Below are 16,807 nucleotides of genomic sequence, written 5' to 3' on the forward strand. Positions count from 1 at the left end.
GAGAGTCGTCCTTAAGAACCGGCTACCTCATGTCTCCGCCTCCGCAAGGCTGTCCCGTTTGGCCTACTTTCTTCTTGCTCCCGTCTCTTCTGGTGACCAGCTCTCTCAGCCCGGCTGCCTGTGGAACTGCCACCTCCGATACTTTCTTTCTGTTTGAGCTCTAAGTTCTGAGACAAAGTCTCGATCTGAGCCCCTCCTTGAAGGAGATTCGGCAGCTGAAACCGTCCTTCACCCGACCCCCGCCGTCCTTCACCTGACCCCCGCCGTCCTTCACCTGACCCCCGCCGTCCTTCACCTGACCCCCGCGAGCTCCGGGATGGCCTTCGGGTGGAACCACGCAGCCACCCCCGGGGTCTCGGCCTTTTCCTTCCTTACGGACAAGCCTGCCTCCTCCTCGAAATGGAATTGACAGAGAACGACAGTGGACAAATGAGAGCACGATTGAGAGTATAAAATATCCGACCGCCAAAACGTGTTTAAGTTTTTAAGATGGAAGGGTGGGAAGAGACAAGTAAGAAACTCTCCTAGATGTACGCACCAAATCTAGAAGGTCAGAGACGATCGAAATGTAAGCTCCGGAAAGATGTATTAGCACGGGGAGAATCCTATTCAAAAATGAGAGAAAATTTCCCCAGCTTAAGGGAAACGCTGGCCTTCAAAGTAAAAGGCCCCACATGGGGCGCCTGGATGGCTCAGTCAGTGAAGGGTCCGACTTCGGCTCAGGTCACGACCTCGCGGTTCGTGGGTTCGAGCCCCGCGTCGGGCTCTGTGCTGGCAGCTCGGAGCCTGGAGGCTGCTTCCGATTCTGTGTCTCCCTCTCTCTGCCCCTAACCCACTCGCACTCTATCTCTGTCTCTCTCAAAAATAAGCATTAAAAAAAATTTTTTTTAAATATGAAAAGACCCCAGAAAGTGCTGGATGCTGGAGAAATGACCCACACCCAGACATGTGTCTGAGAGGTGTCAGATCATTAGAATGAAGCAGTGACTCTAAGACTCCTACAGTCCAAAGAAAGAAAAGCAAGTGACTTAAAATGAAATAAAATTTCAACAAGATCCTCATCCGTGATCCCAGGTGACCTATGACAATAGAACTCCTGTTCTTTTTCTTTCTTAAGATTTTGTTTTTAAGCGATCTCTTCACCCAGCCTGAGGCCCGAACCCACAACCCCGAGATCAATAATCACTCGCTCCACCGGCTCAACCCGCCAGGCGACCTGAACACCCCCGTCCTTTCGATGGACCGGTGCCTTCAGGAGTTCAAGCAGCTGATCGGTCGGAGGAAATGAGAGTCACAAAACAGTAGGTCCCACCCAGCAGAGCGAGGAAGGCCTGTCCCCTGGGCCACTAATGCCCCAGACCTGGAGACCCGCAGTGCAGAGGGCAACAGGCTGACTGCAATCGGGTGGTCTCACGTCCCGTCCACGGGTGTCTACGGCGCCCGTCCTGCTTTCCAAACCAGGTTGTTAGCTTGTGTCCTTCAGCGCCCCCGCTTCTCTGAAGGGCAGCCGCAGGCGAGATGTCAGTGCCCCCCTCGTGTCTGGACCCCTCTGGACTGGCCCGGGCGCAAGCCCCCCCAGAGCGTGGCCTGCGGGTGCCCTCTTCTCCGAGGCAGACTTCCCCTCATTTGTGCACCCTTTTGGATTTTCGATCCGAATAGAATGGAGGTCTAGTAATATGGAGAATATGTATATGCATATTTTTATAGACGTGATAAAACTGCCGTTTCACCCAGAATTAGAATGCGCTGAGAGATTAAAAAGAGAAAGAAGGAAAATTGGAAGTTAATTGCTGCTTTACGGCAGAGTAAGGAACGGAGAATCGCGTTACGATCCGTCCTCCTTGAATTACAAAATAAACGGGATAAAACTTCGTTATTTTCTCTACGCAGACTCAAGTGTGGCATTGAGAGGCTCTGGTAATTAAATGTGATTGAAGTCAGATTTACAAAACAGACTGTGAGCTGTTGGGGACGAGGCCTCTGTACTGTTCACCTTCCTCTTTGCGTAAATGCTGGCTAGTTGATGCCTTGATCTGGTATGTGTAACGGAATTTGGAAATAATTGCCTACGGGATGATCAAAATGGGATTTTACTTCTCTTGATGGTTCTAAGATTTTTCTAAGTAAATCACAGCCGAGCAAAAAGCACGTACGTAGTTGGTAAGGGATAGTGTCGTACAGCAGGATTTGTTTTTAAATTTTTTTAACGTTTATTCGTTTTTGAGAGACAGAGACAGACAGACCGTGAGCAGGGGAGGGGCAGAGAGAGAAGGAGCCACAGAATCCGAAGCAGCCTCCGGGCCTGAGCCGTCAGCACAGAGCCTGATGTGGGGCTCGAACCCACGAACCGTGAGATCATGACCTGAGCTGAAGTCAGATGGTTAACCGACTGAGCCACCCAGGCACCCCAGGATTTATATTTAAGCACTAGAGATAATATTTTTGTTAGGGCTCTTACAAAATTAGTCATAAAAGAGCTGTTTCCCCTCTCGATGAACCACAAGGCCACCGCTCCGTGGATGTGTGAAAAGTGATGCATTCACCTGCTGGGTTTCAGAAGGATCTCCTCCATCAAGGCAGACAGACGGGCGCAGCACGGGAGAAGCCGGAGGCTGGTCCCATCGTCCAAAACAGCAGGTAGGGAGCAGGGAGCGCCTTTCTGGGGCGGCAGGAGGGAGCACGGACCGGAAGGAAAGAAGAGGACAAATCCAGGATGAGAGAGTCCGTGTCGAGGCAGGGTGGGAGCAAAGGGGAAGGTAGTGTGCTCAGGGTGGCAGCTTGGGGAAAGGGAAAGGGAAATAGAAGCGAGGGGAGAAGTACACACGTGGAGAGGGGCATCCGCGGACGAAGCTGGCCGAGGGGAGGCTGCAGCAAAAGTCACTCCCCAGTCCGGGTCGGAGCACAGGGAAAGACGGAGGAACGGGTATGTGGGGAGGGGCCTGGACACTCAGCTCCCTGTTTCCGCTTCCAAGTATCCCTTGACACAGGGACAGTGTCCTATACATCATCATCCACGTAGCAGGTGCCAATAAACGTCCTGCACAGAACAGAACAAGACCGATCATTCCAAAACTGGCATTTAACTGAGCAGCTACTATGGGCCACGCCCTCTGCCGGGCACCCGGCGCATGTTACTTCGCTGAATCCGTAACCACTAGCGTGTGTGAGAGAGGTTATCTATCCTTCTGTGATGGATGGGAAAAATAACCCTGAAGGGGATTAGGCCATTTTCTTCATGGCCCAACACAGAGTGGTGTTGCTGCATCTAGAAAGTCCTCGTGCCAAACCACGACAAAAACAGAAGAATCGCACGGCGCTCTCAGAGTCCGAAAACGACCTGACGCATCTTCTCTCCTTTGGTTTCGCCGCTTACCTAGTGAAACAAGCGGGTCATCTATTAATACCCCGGTGGGAAAAGGATGAGTAAACTGGGTTGAAAATTAACTGAAAGTCACATCGCCTGGGACACGGGCCAGGACCGGGGCCGCAGCCAGATCTCCCGAGGCCCTGACCGACGACCTTCCAAACCCCGTGAGGGTTACGGGGGAGAGCTGGGGTCCGTTCGTGAATGGAAGTGGGGGGGGGGCGGTTCTCAGAGGAGCAGAGAGTCAGAGGTGAATAGGGTGAAAACGTACATCTTCCCTTTCATCTTGTATTAGGTGACGTCCCCCTGGGCGTTGGAGCAAATCAACTCCCCCATCTCTGCAGAATAACAGAGATTATTATAACAACTGTATGATATATATATACACACACACACATATATATTATATATTATATATTATATATTATATATTATATATTATAATATTACAAGTATAATATTATAAGTATATATATAAGTAGTGTATATGTAATGCTTCTATTGCTGCACCTTGTACGATCATAGTATTGGTGACGAACATGTGTTTGTGAGTCACAGAGGCCGTCGCTTTGACGGAGGCCAGCTGTCCGCCCAGAGGAAGGTACTCTGGCTGAACAGCCTCAGTTTCCAGGGCACCCTCTGCCCGCCCCGGAAGCGCCAGGCTCCCCACCCCCCTCCCCCGTACTTCTGGGCCTCGGGGCTCTCCTGCTTGACCTTCAGCGCGACAACGGGTTTGAAGTCGCCAGCAGGCAGACGACCGCTCGGCGGTTTCCTTCTGCTCCCTCCTCCCGGGCTCCTCAGAAACCAGTGCCTCCCCGGTGGTTTCCCCAGGCCACCTGAGACTGCGTTCCCCAGGCCAGGGTCGCCGACGAGGAGAGCCACGGGGGTCCCCGGTGCACCTGACAGCCGTGACCTGGGCGTCCGTTACCACCTGCTGGGCTGCAGCCCGCTGAAGGGGATGCGCGTCCCTACCCCTTCCTTTAAGCTCCACATGGTCCCCTTGCCCCGGGGCCCAACCAACCCCTCTCTCCCATTTCTTCGGGGCACCGTGTGTTTCGTTCCAGACACCACACCTCGGAACTGATCAAGTCACCCCAAATGAAAAGGGCGGCCGCAGATACGATCCCCTTGGTGCCTGGACCCAGACCCTTCGGTCCCCGAAGCTCCTTGGGGTTCCCTGCGGGGCAGCCCAGGGACTGAGGATGTGATAGGAGGAGGTTCCTCCTTTGCCTGCTGTCCCTGGGTTTTTTGGGTGACAGGCCGAGCCATTCATGTGTCTCTGGATCTGCTCTTCAAGCTCCTTCCCTCTGGGGCTCACCTTGGCCTCGTCGAGGATCCCTGCAGTCAGCCCCCTGCCCGGTCCCTGCTGCCCCATATCTGGCACCTGCAGCGCCCAGAAGCCAGCAAGAGAACCCGGATGGAGGCCGGCAGGGCTCCCGTGTGCAAAGAGCCATTCACCCTGCAGTTAATCAGCTCATTCACCAGCCCCGTCTAGAAACATATGCTGATGCCTTCGCTCTGCCAGCTCCCTTGCTGGACCGTGGGGCCAAGATGACTCATGGTCTCTCGTCCCAGACCTCATCCCAGGGGATTTCCCTACCGGGAGTGTCTTGGTCCGTTCCAGCATAATCCCTTTGCGGAAACAGTGCGCTGGGCACGAGTCAGAGATCGACATTTTAGTGGATTTTCTCTCCCGGAGGTATGGGTGGAGGACATCTAACCAAATGGCCTTGGATTCTGCTCGTTCAAGTTTCTTCATGAATCACGGGCCCTCCTCAACCCTTGGCACGGATCTCAGGAGGCACGTTCTGCTCCCCGCTGAGGGGTTGCCAGGAAGGAAGGGAGGTGAACTCGTATCTCCCGCCCCGAAAGGGTCTACACAGCCTGGTGGCAGTTCTGGTTCCCCACCCTGCAGAGACCTGGGTCAAAGGTCGGTGTCACACCCGAGGACGGACACCCTGCCATTGTGCCTGGAAGCTGTCCCACCAGCCTCGGAAACGTCTCCTCTCCCACGTCATAGTGAGGTTCACAGCAGGTGCGGGGCCCTGTTTTCCAGATCAGGCCCCTCTCCCACCTCTCTTCTCCTGGGCACGGGTGTCGCTCTAAGGTCAGCTATTCTGAGCCTCCGGCAGAGCACCTGCCACTGGGGCCAGTCCTGCTGGGCGACCGGGAGTGGGGGACGGGCAGCGGGTCCAAATGCCTCCAATGAGAAGCCTCAGAAGAGAGGACGAAAGGTCCCGCTTCGCCGATGTCTCTCCCGAGGCTGAGGACCCTTAGTCTCATCTTAGGGGCAGGGTTTCCTCCTCTTCCTTGCACGCCCCCTGTTCGCTGCCTCCTGTCCAGCTGTTTTTCCAGCCTGTGCAGCTGCCGTCTGTCCAACCCAACGGCTTTTGCGGGACCGGACATGTTTCTTTCTTTGCCTTCTCTTCCCTCGTGGCAGCAGGCCAAGCCGCAGAAGCCAGCCGTCGCCAGCTACTCCAGCCGGGGTCACTGCCCGGGGCCTTTCCTCCTCCGCCACCTCAGGGACAAGCTCTGCCATTTCAGCTTCTGTCTCATCTTCAAGGCTCCCATTGGAACCGCCTGGGGTCTTGTGTTAATTTTGCCCAGTGGAGAACAAATCCTTCTCTGCGAGGCAAGCTCGAAGACTTGGATGGGGAGGGGGGGTCTGCGTAAGGAAAAAACACTGTCTCTGTTTCCCATTCAGTGGCTTTCTCCCTTAGGGTTTTCTATCGACTTCTCCAATGCCCCCACGGGTTCGGCTTGTTGACCTGGAGGGAGACCCCCTCCCCAGCCCCCCACTGGCCTTCCCTGGACCTAGTGGGATTCTTTGTTTGAAGGGTCCGGCCAAGAGTATCTTTCCCCTCCCGCCGATGGAAATCGTGAGGTTTCTGGATCCCTGCCTTGTCTGTAACCTAAGGAATTCTCACCCAGGAGCAATTTTTACACACACGCACACACACACGCACGCACACACCACCAAGGAACATTTGGCAATGTCTGGAGACAGTCTCGGTTGTCGCATAGGGTGGGGGGATGCTACTGGCTTGTCGTGGGTGGGAATGCCACTAAACATCCCACAGCGCCCAGGCGGCCTCCTCAACAAAGACGGCCTGTCCCGAGATGTCAGTAGTGGCCAGTTTGGGTGTCCTCGCCCTAAGGACTTCGATGTCAAGGGATCCATAAGGTTCTCTCCAGCCTAGCAGTCTTCGAGACCCTATCAACCTCTCCCCTTACCCTTCCTGATTTCAAGTTCTCAGTCTCAAGTGCTTGGGGTTGATTATCCAGTCAAGTGTGTAATTTCAGACAGACTCAGAATAGTAATACCTAAGGAAAAAATTTGCATTCACCTTAAAGAAAAAGATAACTCATTTATACACATTGTGGCATATGTTGTGTGTTTTGTATTTGGAGGGTACCTGTCAATTCAATTTGTGTTTTTTGTTTTTTGTTTTTTTTTTTCTAGTCTCTCCAGTTGTATTATAGAACTTGCTGGGGGCATTTCATCTTTCAAACATTTGTGGACTGCTGGGTGAAGAAGTCCCGAGCAGCTTAGAAAAAACGTCTTTACCAAACCTCCATAATACAGTTATATCTCCACAGAGGAACATGTGATTTTCTTTAGTACTATGTACTTCAAGTAGAGGAAATATTGACCTCTTTAAAGGTAAGGCATTTTACATCAGCAAATGTATTTAAGGAACGAAAATGAACCTTATCTCTCCGTGAAGGCTTTTACAAGATTTCCCGATAGAGAGGTGCTCTCCTCTCCCCTTGGCGACGCAGCTGGTTATCTACAGACTTGAAAGTAATCAAATTGCCTTTCTCTACACCTTTGCCTCTCCACTCGAAATCCTTGAATCCAGATTAACCTCTAGAGCGAAGTCAGATAATCGACATCTGAAAACTTGGAAGTCAGAAGCCAATTCCTCAGCCAAACGCAGGGCCCAGGGAGCCCAAAGGGAAGAAGAGGTCAGGAAAGTGTGCGTGTGTGAGCGTGATGGCCTTGTACGTGAGTGTGGGTGTGTCAGGAGGGTGGGTGGCCGCAGGAAGTGGGGGGATCCATCGGGAGGGGAAGGAAGGGGAAAGGAAATAAGCCGGAAGGGAAAGACAATGGCGAAAGAGGAGCTGTGACCAGCCGGTGGACAGAAAGGCAGAGGAGGGGGTGGAGGAAGACAGAGGGCAGCACAGGGGAGCGGGGTGAGGGGCCCGGAAGACGTGCGTGTGGCACGAGCAATTCCACACTCTTGACTTCTGCAAAGCAAAACTTTAAATAAGAGAAGCTATGAATCTCTTCCTTGCAAGTTTCTTGATCCCCGAGTGCGGGACCGATGGGAAAGCCAGAAAGGTGGAGACAGGGGGAGCAGGGCGCGAGGGCCCCAAAAGCGCATTGTTGGGCCCAACCCTGCTGGGTCCCTGCAGCAGGGTTAGGACCCTGGCCCCCAGCAGCAGGGCCCCTCCGGGTTGTGTCTGAGGAGCCCCACCCCCTTGCCCCCCCATCCCCATGAACTGCTGGGTTCCTTGGGTGCTCACATTGAGGTCAGATCCCTCAGCCCCTAAGAACTTCTTCCTATGGGGCTCCCATGCCGCCATCTTGCCCACCCCCAAACACGCCCTGACTCTCAGCTCCTTTGCCCCACTTGTTCACCCCAGGCTTTTTCTCCAAGACACTCGGTCTCCGCCTCCCCAGGCACCAGCCACCACGGGGTTCTCTTTCCCTCCTGGAACGGGAGACGCTAGGGGCTCATAAAACCCTCTTCCCTCTGATTTCTGATTCTTCGTGGCCCATCACCATCTGAGGAGTCTCCTTTGGGCCACAGAATCCCCGTCACGGTAAACCCCCGAGAAGAGGTTCCTGCGACAGACCCCAGGCAGTTCAGTCGATCCTGTGGCTTCCTTCACCCCGGGCGCCCAGCCCTTCCCGCCTTCTCTCCCCTCTCTGCCGCTTTGCAGCCAGCCAGCAACCAGCTCTTTAAGAGCTCGTCTCTGATCGCGCCTGTCCAAGCCACACTCCTTAGTCCCCGATTTTTCTCCTCCCCCCCTTTTTCCACAGTGAAAGTTTATAATGAGAATACAGGTGCGAAAGTACTTAACCAGCATAAACTGGGGGAGAGTCGTGTCACACGGTGGGCCCGTCTGGGCCTTTTTTGGCGTAGAGCTGGTCCCCGTGCACGGGCCACTGAGGAACTGGCCTGTGTTTATTCTGTCTTAGACTCGTGGTGAAATTCATCGCTGCACTCGTTTACTTACTCTCGCATCAGCATCACAGGTACAGACTAACGGTTAGAAGCTACGCAGCCTGCTGTTGCTTGACCACACGCTCGTAAGAGACCTGAAAAGGCCCTTGCAGAACACCTCCTCGCTAACCCACTTCTAGCCCACGCGGCTCTGCCCCATCGTCCTGGGGGCCCAGCCCCTGCCCAGGGCCCTCCCTGGGACAGTCTCTGTCCAAACGCTTACTGATGTGCAGTCCTGGGAGACGGGCACGCGCATGTCCCTTCCAGAGGCTACTTGGCACGAGCAGTAAAGGTAGCTGATCGCCTCCAGCTACCACATTCTGGGGATCTATTGCAACATTCCTGCCGAGGCCCGGGCTGTCCCGGGCCAGTGTCGCGGAGGTGCTACAGCCTTGTTATTCCCGCCCGACGCGAGACCCCTCTGATAGGAAATCTTCGCCACACCACTCTCCAGCAGTCTCCTTCCTTCTTCCCCCACCTCTGCCGGGGTCAAGTCAGCACTGGGGTCCCCAGGCTGCCCACTGAGACTGCTCCCTCTCTCCTTCATCCTTCACAGGACTTTCCCTCGGTAAATATCTCGCCCGTCTAATTCCGTCTTACTGTCCGCTTCTTAGAGGGTCCAAACTGACACCGTGACTACCGGGAGTGACCCAAGGAGGCAGACAAGAAGATGGGGTCTTGGGGCTGGAGGATGCACGCCCAGGCTGGCACAGAGGACCCCATCTCCAGGGACGTGTGGACGCAGGACTAGCTCCAGGTGGCTGCCTAACTGGTAACGATTTCGCGGGTGGTAAATCTCAGAAAATGTCTCAGTGGGGGACGCTTTCTAGATGTTACGGTGGCTGCTAGAAGCCCACAGAACGAGATGGCCCATGTTTAGCATGCTGAACGACGGGGATATGCCTGAGTTGCTTTGGTGAACAGTAGAGGAAGGGGGACAGAATGCTCAGGGCGGTGGGTGTGCTGGAGGAGACAGAGTATACAAGGAGAAAGGCCCACCCGAGGAGTGGGTTCCATCGGAAGGCCCGGTGGGCCCACGATTCACCGAGGTCACCGGGAATAAGTTGACGGCAGAGGCACCAACAGGAAACGATCGCTGGTGGCTCTTCTCCATGGCCCGAGCTGACCACAGGTGAGGCGCTCACAGAGCTGGTCTCGTTAAAGGAGATTTGTATGATGGAGGCCCAAAAGAACAGAGGCCAGGTGGTAGTGCCTCCCAGGATATGCCACGGTTACGGCAATCCGCAAGGCCAAAGGGGCCTTGACCCACAGGGAGCTGTGGAGCTGGCTCACAGGGCATCGCGCCCTGAGGAGCAGAACAGATCAGCAGCCAATGATGGGCCTGCCAGACGTCTACAATCAACAGAAGGCAAGAACGAAAGAGTAAGAGGTCACCAGAGATCACCCAAATAAAAAAGTCATGATCCTTCTTCCAGTTCGGAGACCGGAACTGACTTTCAGACCCAGAACCCAAGGACTGGAGAAGGGACCTTGCACACCACGGCTAGTATGTATTGTAATGATCCCTTCAGTCCTCCCCCAAAGACCTATGAGCAATACTCCAGTCACCGTTCACTGGCCAGAGGGGAATGCCCACACCTTGCAAGTGGTGGTGGACACAGGATTTGAGTTGTCACTGATACTTGGACGCCGGAAGCTTCATCAGGACCTCACTGTTATGGTATGGGCTCACAGGGACCACGAAACCAGTGGAACTCTGGCTGAAGTCCACCTGAAAGCTGGTCTGCTGAACAGTGGACACATGTGGTGGTCATTTTCCCAGTCCCGGAGATCACAGTTGGGAACAATATACTTGTCAGTGTGAGTCACCTGTATTAGTCTCCTATTGCTGCTGTAACAAATTGCCACCAGAAAAATAGCTTAAAATGACAAAAATGCATTATGTTCTGGAGGTCAGCTGTCCAAAATAGGTCTCGCTGGGCCAAAATCAAGATGTCGGCAGCGCTGTGTTGCTTCTGAAGTCTCTGGAAAAGAATCCATTCCCTTGCCCTTTTTAGCTCCCAGAAACCACCCACATTCCTTGGCCTACGACTCCTTCCTCATCCTCAAAGCCAGAAGGTGCATCCCTCCAGCCCCCCCTCGGTCACCGCCCCTCCTTCTCTAACTCTCCTGCCTCCTACTTTCCTCATAAAGACCCTTATGATTATATTGGGTCCACCCAGAGAGTCTAGGGTAATCTCCCCTCCTCAGGGGTCTGAACTCAGTCACATCTGCAAAGTCCCTTTTGCCTTGTAAGGTAACATCATCCTAAATTCTGGGGATTAAGATATGAACATCTTCAAGGAACCACCTTTCTGCCTGGCATCCCCCAACCCTGAGTCCCTAGCCTGTAGAGCAAGTGCTGTCATGGTGAAGAGGGTCAAGTAGAACCCTCTGAAATTGTTCCCTTAGCAGTTCATCAAAAACAGTATTGGATCCAGGGACAATTCCAGAGATCTCAGGGCAACAGGGTTGGAGACCTTATCATATCTAGGTTTAATTCACCAGCACGGACCTTCCAAAACCTAGATAGATCCTAGGGAACAACTACAGACTCCCACAAGCTCAATGAAGTACTAACCTTGGTTGCATCTGCCCTGCAGATTGAGGCATTATTGCTAGAACAAATTAATAAAGCTTTGGGTCCAAGGTATGCTGTCATTGATTTGGCAAATTCATTATTTTCTATTCCAACCAGAAACAAACATCCAAAACAGTTTGCATTCCCAAGGATCAGACAACAGTATTAATTTACAGTTTGCCTCGGGGCCATGTTAACTCTCCTGCTCTCTATTGCCATGTAGTCTTAAGAGATCTGAAGAACGTGGGCGTCCCATAGAACACCACCCTGGTCCATTACATTGATGACACCATGCTGATCAGACAAACGGATGATCAAAACGGATCAAAAAGGATGAACAAAACGGGTGAGTACTCTGGAGCCTTAGTAAGATACTTGCAATCCCAGGGTGGGAGACAAATCCTATAAAGATTCAGGTACCTGCTCTTTTGATAAATTGTTCAGAGTCAAGATGCCAAGGAAATACTGGGATTTTACCTCCAAAGTAAAAGACAGATTGCTACATCTTATATTAGCCACCTAAAGAAGGAAGGTAGACCTTTTGGGGTGCCACATCTAGGGACACTGCTCTGGTCCACGTACTGGTTGACGCAGAAGGTCACCGCGTCAAGTGCAACTCAGAGCAGAAAAGAGCTTTGGGCAGTCCTGCCACGCGGGCCAATCTGGCAGACCGTATGATGTTGGACGTGTCCGGGGTAGCAGAAGGTGCAGTGTGGGGTTCATTGCAAAGGCCCATTGGAAAAATCATAAGCAGGTCTCAGGGGTACTGGACTTTCGAGAAAAGCTCACCATGTATAATTGGACCCTGGTAGAGAAAGAGTGCTTGATTATGGAACATCAGGTGAACATGTGTCCATAGCTGTCCGTTACGAGCTGGGTTCTCCAAGTCATAAAATCAGATGCGCTCAGCAGTAGTTCAATGGTAGTCGAAAATGACCGACCCAAGACTGCGTCTGACAGGACCAAAGGGCGCGAGACAGGTGCATGAGTGGGGAGCCCAGGTGCCCAAGCCCCCCACCACAATTTTCTCAGCTCATAGGGGACCCATATGACCAACTGAAGGGGGAGAAAAGGTCTAAGCTTGGTTCACTGCTGGGTCAGCTTGGTGTCGGGACACAAGCTGAAAATGGACAGCTGCCACATGAGAGCCACATGCAGGGGTGGTCCTGAAAGGCAAGGTAGAGGGGGCAGTGGCCAAGAGGAAAACATCCAAACTTCTGAGCAGGGGCCAGCGGTCCGTCTTGCCACCACAGGGCCCAAAAGGAGGAGGGTTGGAAGGTTGGAGCCCGAGAAGTCTTGGCAGAGAGGCGCGTAGTAGATGAACATGGACATGGGCGAAATACGTGGTGATTTTTTATCGCCCAGGAGTGCCCACCAGAGAGCGTCCACCGTGGAAGAAGAGGCCAGCAACCAGCTAGACAGAACGACTGGGCCAGTTGGCTCTAGCCAGCCTTCTTCATCGGCCACCTCAAAACTGGCACAGTGGGTGATGGAATGGAGCGGCGGAGGATCTTCATGGGCCCATCTGCCTGGACTCCCACTGACCATGGCCGGTCTCGTCGTGGCCACCTCTGAATGTCCAACCCGCGTCAACAGAGCTCAGCACTAAGCGTAGGGACGGACCCTCTTCCTTGAGGAGACCAACAGGACGCAGTGGCAAGGTGACTATTTTGAACCCTTCCGTCCTCAAAGGGTCGGCTACTCATCCTCTCTCTGGGCTTCAGGGTCCCATTTCCCGTCACAGACCAGTCCTTACTCAGCTCAGACAGATCTATTTTTTTTAACGTTTATTTATTTATTGGGGGGGGCAGAGAGAGAGAAAGAGAGGGACCCTGAGCGGGAGAGGGCCAGAGAGAGGGTCCCAACTAGGATCCACGCTCAATGTGGAGCCCAACACGGGGCTTGATCTCACGACTGTAGATCTCGACCTGAGATCGATCAAGAGTCGGACGTGTAACCTACTGAGCCACCCAGGCGCCCCCCGGGCTCAGCTGTTGAAATAGTTCTGCTATTTTTGCAACATTTACCACCCCCCCCCCTTCGTCTTTTATCTTGTGTTCAAGATGACACCAAGCACAGCTAATAAAGTTTGGTTTCCCCACCACGCGGATGGGTCTGGCCAGCGAGAGGTGGTCCCTGAGTGAAAAGGCAAAGGCTCAGTGGGAAAGTGCCTCTTTGTGGTGCCCTCGGCCCTTCCCCTGGGCCTCGCCCCTCTCTTCACGCAAGGATTACAGAAAAGCAGCCTGGGGGGTTGAGAAGCCAGCTCGGGACCTTGAGGCACCAACCACATAACTTGGTGGAAATAGCTGTAGCCCCTGGTTATGTCTCTGAGCCCCCAGACCGGCCCGGACCTGCCTACTCCGGGGCCATCCATACGTAAATCCGAACTCTGCTTCAGCCGCTATGGGAGTCTTAGAGGCTGAACTCCGTCCCCTGAAACAACATGTATTGTGGTCCTAACTCCCAGTATCTCAGAATGTGACCTTATTCCGAGACAGGGTCTTTACAGAGGTCAAGTTAAAATGAGGTCATCAGGGTGGGCCCTAGTCCAGTATGACTGGTGTCCTTATAAAAGGGGGAAATTTGAGTGCAGAGACACACGGAGAGGGAAGACGATGGCAAGAACCTCGGGAGAAGACAGCCGTCCATCTGCGAGGACAGAGGCCCAGAACGGGTCCTCCCTCCCAGCCGTCAGAAGGAACCGGACCTGACTTCTCGCCTCCAGAATCGGGAGACGGCACGTTCCTGTTATGTAAGCCCCTCAGCCTGAGGTCCTTTGTCCACCCGGGCAAGGGGATACAGGAGGGTTTTGTGTTATTTGAAACTGGACGTGTCCCCGAGGACGCGGCCAGACAGCCTCCGGCTCCGCCCCTCCCCCGCATCACCCCACAGGTGACCTCCACAGTCATCTGATATGATCCAGCGTTTGGAAAACTCTCCCTGGTCCGGGTGGCTGTTCAGTGAGCTGCACACGTAGCCACTACATTGTATTCAAACTTAAAGAGCCATCGAGAACCTCGGGACAACCAGGGAGATTCTCAGAGGCCTTAGCAGGAGGCAGGGGCTTGCTTCCTTCCTCTCACGTGGGGGCATCCCCCTTTTTTTCTTTAGTTTATTTACTTACTTGAGAGCGAGAGTTGGGAGGGGAGGAGAGATAGGGAGAGAGAGAGAATCCTAAGCAGGCTTCATGTTGCCGGCATGCAGCCCAATGCACGGCTCGAACTCACGAAACCATAAGATCCTGATCTGAGTCTAAACGAAGGGTCGGACGCTTAACCGACTGAGCCACGCAGGCCCCTGGGGGCATCCCGTTCTTAACAGCTCAACCTGCCTGTGGTTGAGCGGACTGCCCGTGGCCGTGAAGCTATCAGAACCTGATTTGATAAGCGGCCCAGGGGGATGTGTTTCTTCATCCTTCCCATCCCGTGCGCCAAAACCCTGCAGACTTCTCTATTTCAAGAAGCTCCTAAGTTTGACTGATTACCTTTGGAGGTTGGCTTGGATGCAATTCCAACCATTAAGGAAGGATTAATTGGGTTGCCCTGGAAGGGACTTCGTTCTGGTTTCCAAATTCAATACGTGGCCGAGTTCTACCGAGAACTCGCACTCCTGGCCTACCCACTCTTGTAGCGAGCTAGCTGGCAGGGCCCGGCCTTACCAAGCAGAGGGCAAGGTGTTGTGGCAGTAAATCCGAAATCCCATGCCTCCCAGCCTTTACTCCATCCCCAACTTCTCATAAATTTTTGAGGGAAGTTTAAGGTGGTTTTTCTCCCTAAAAGGGAAATATGGATTGGAGGTTTTCATTCATTTTGATCTTGGCTTCGGAGCGGGGTTTGGAATCCGACTGGCACGCCATCCCAGCTGTGTATTAATGAAGACTGAGCTCTTGAAATTAAACTTTTATGACAATAACACACTGATGTACAAGCTCCTACAAGAGAAGATCTAAAATACTGCTACTCATAATGCATGGATCTTAAAAGCTTCCTGGTAACAACTGTCGGTCTTTGATATTTAATTAACCCCAGCCAGATCCTGTATAACATAGGCTGTTTAGCAAGTCCTAATAGTTACTAATAAAATAGTCATGTGTTTATTTATTCTTTGCCGTCATTTAGATGCAGTTAGCAATGCTTTTTTGTTCTCGGTTATCACATTTCCTGAGTCTGGGGGTCAAATGTGCTCCCAATAGATGCACAGCATGGCTTACTGTGCTTTGGTGGATAAACCCACTTACACGTTACCTTGTGAGTGGTCCTTACCCTGACACACTTCAGGGTCTACACCAAGCCTATCCATCGTGCAGCGTTTGGGGAATGCGTTCAACGTGTCTGCCTCTTGTTCCCAACGTCTTGTATTTCAGGGCTACCTAGTTTTGCTCTTCCTCGTAATTATTGTTTGCCGATTATTTGTGTCTCCTACGCTTTGGCATTTAATCTTCCTTCTCATCTTCGAATTCTCTTCTAAAGTGTCACTATTATTTTTCCCCCGGCTTCCACAGCTTAGCTGTCGTCAGAAAACTTTCAGGCCAATTTTCAGAAGCTACAGTTCCACGCTTCTTAAAAATCTCCAGCCTTCGACGGCGTAAATCAATGCTCAGAAACACAAGATTTGTATTAAAAAAAAAAAAAAAAGCACTCTGGGGCACCTGCGTGACTCAGTCAGTTAAGTGTCCGACCTTGGCTCAAGTCGTGATCTCACGGTCCGTGAGCTGGAGCCCCGCGTCAGGCTCTGTGCCGACAGCTGGGAGCCTGGAACCTGCTTCCCATTCTGTGTCTCCCTCTCTGCCCCTCCCCTGCTTGTGCTCTGTCTCTCTCTCTCTTTCATCAATAAATAACCATTAAAAATTAAAAGAAAAAACACACTCTGATTCTCTGTAGTGATTTTAGAATAGGTGGCAAATGTTTAACCTGAAATGTGGAATTTCTAAACTTAATTTCAAAAAAAAAAAAAGTGAAGCAAGTGAACCCTCAGAAAACACACAAACAGAATGTTTGCCTGTCACTCATTAGGATCAGTATATGTATAAATCGACAATGGAGATTTTCAGATAATCTAATTGTATACTCATTGGTTGGAACAATTATGTAAACGCCACACTCAGAAGAAAGCTAGGAAACATTTTCAAGCTACACACACATGTGCGGGTGCGCACGCAACTTTGAATGAAAAATGCAAGCACTTTGAGTCTCATTCTGGACACTCACCTGTTTATAAGACTGTCTGGCTGTCTTAGCTTTGCTTCCAAATGCATAATTTGCCCCTTGGAAAGGGGCTTTATAATGTACATAATCAAGATGAACCTAAAGCACATTGTTTCAAGTTGTGTGCAAACCACGTCCCCGTCTTCCTCTTGAAGAGCAGCTCTTTCCTTATTTGAAGTTCACCCACAACGCACTCAGCCATTCCCTGGGGTTTTTCCTTGAGCTCCCGCGAGAGCCCGGGAGGTGAGCCTCAGAAGGTTTGATTATCAGTCAGAATATTACTGGGCACAGGCACAAAGCCTTCTTTTTCCTGGACTGGCTTTTTTTCCTATCTACCCTCCCCTGGTGGGAAAAAATTCTGTGATGGACAAAAATGTATAAAAAAAAAAAAAAAAAAAAAAAAAAGAGGGACATGACTTCGAAT

Source organism: Lynx canadensis, chromosome B3, assembly GCF_007474595.2.
Source record: "Lynx canadensis isolate LIC74 chromosome B3, mLynCan4.pri.v2, whole genome shotgun sequence".
NCBI classification, from domain to species: Eukaryota; Metazoa; Chordata; class Mammalia; order Carnivora; family Felidae; genus Lynx; species Lynx canadensis.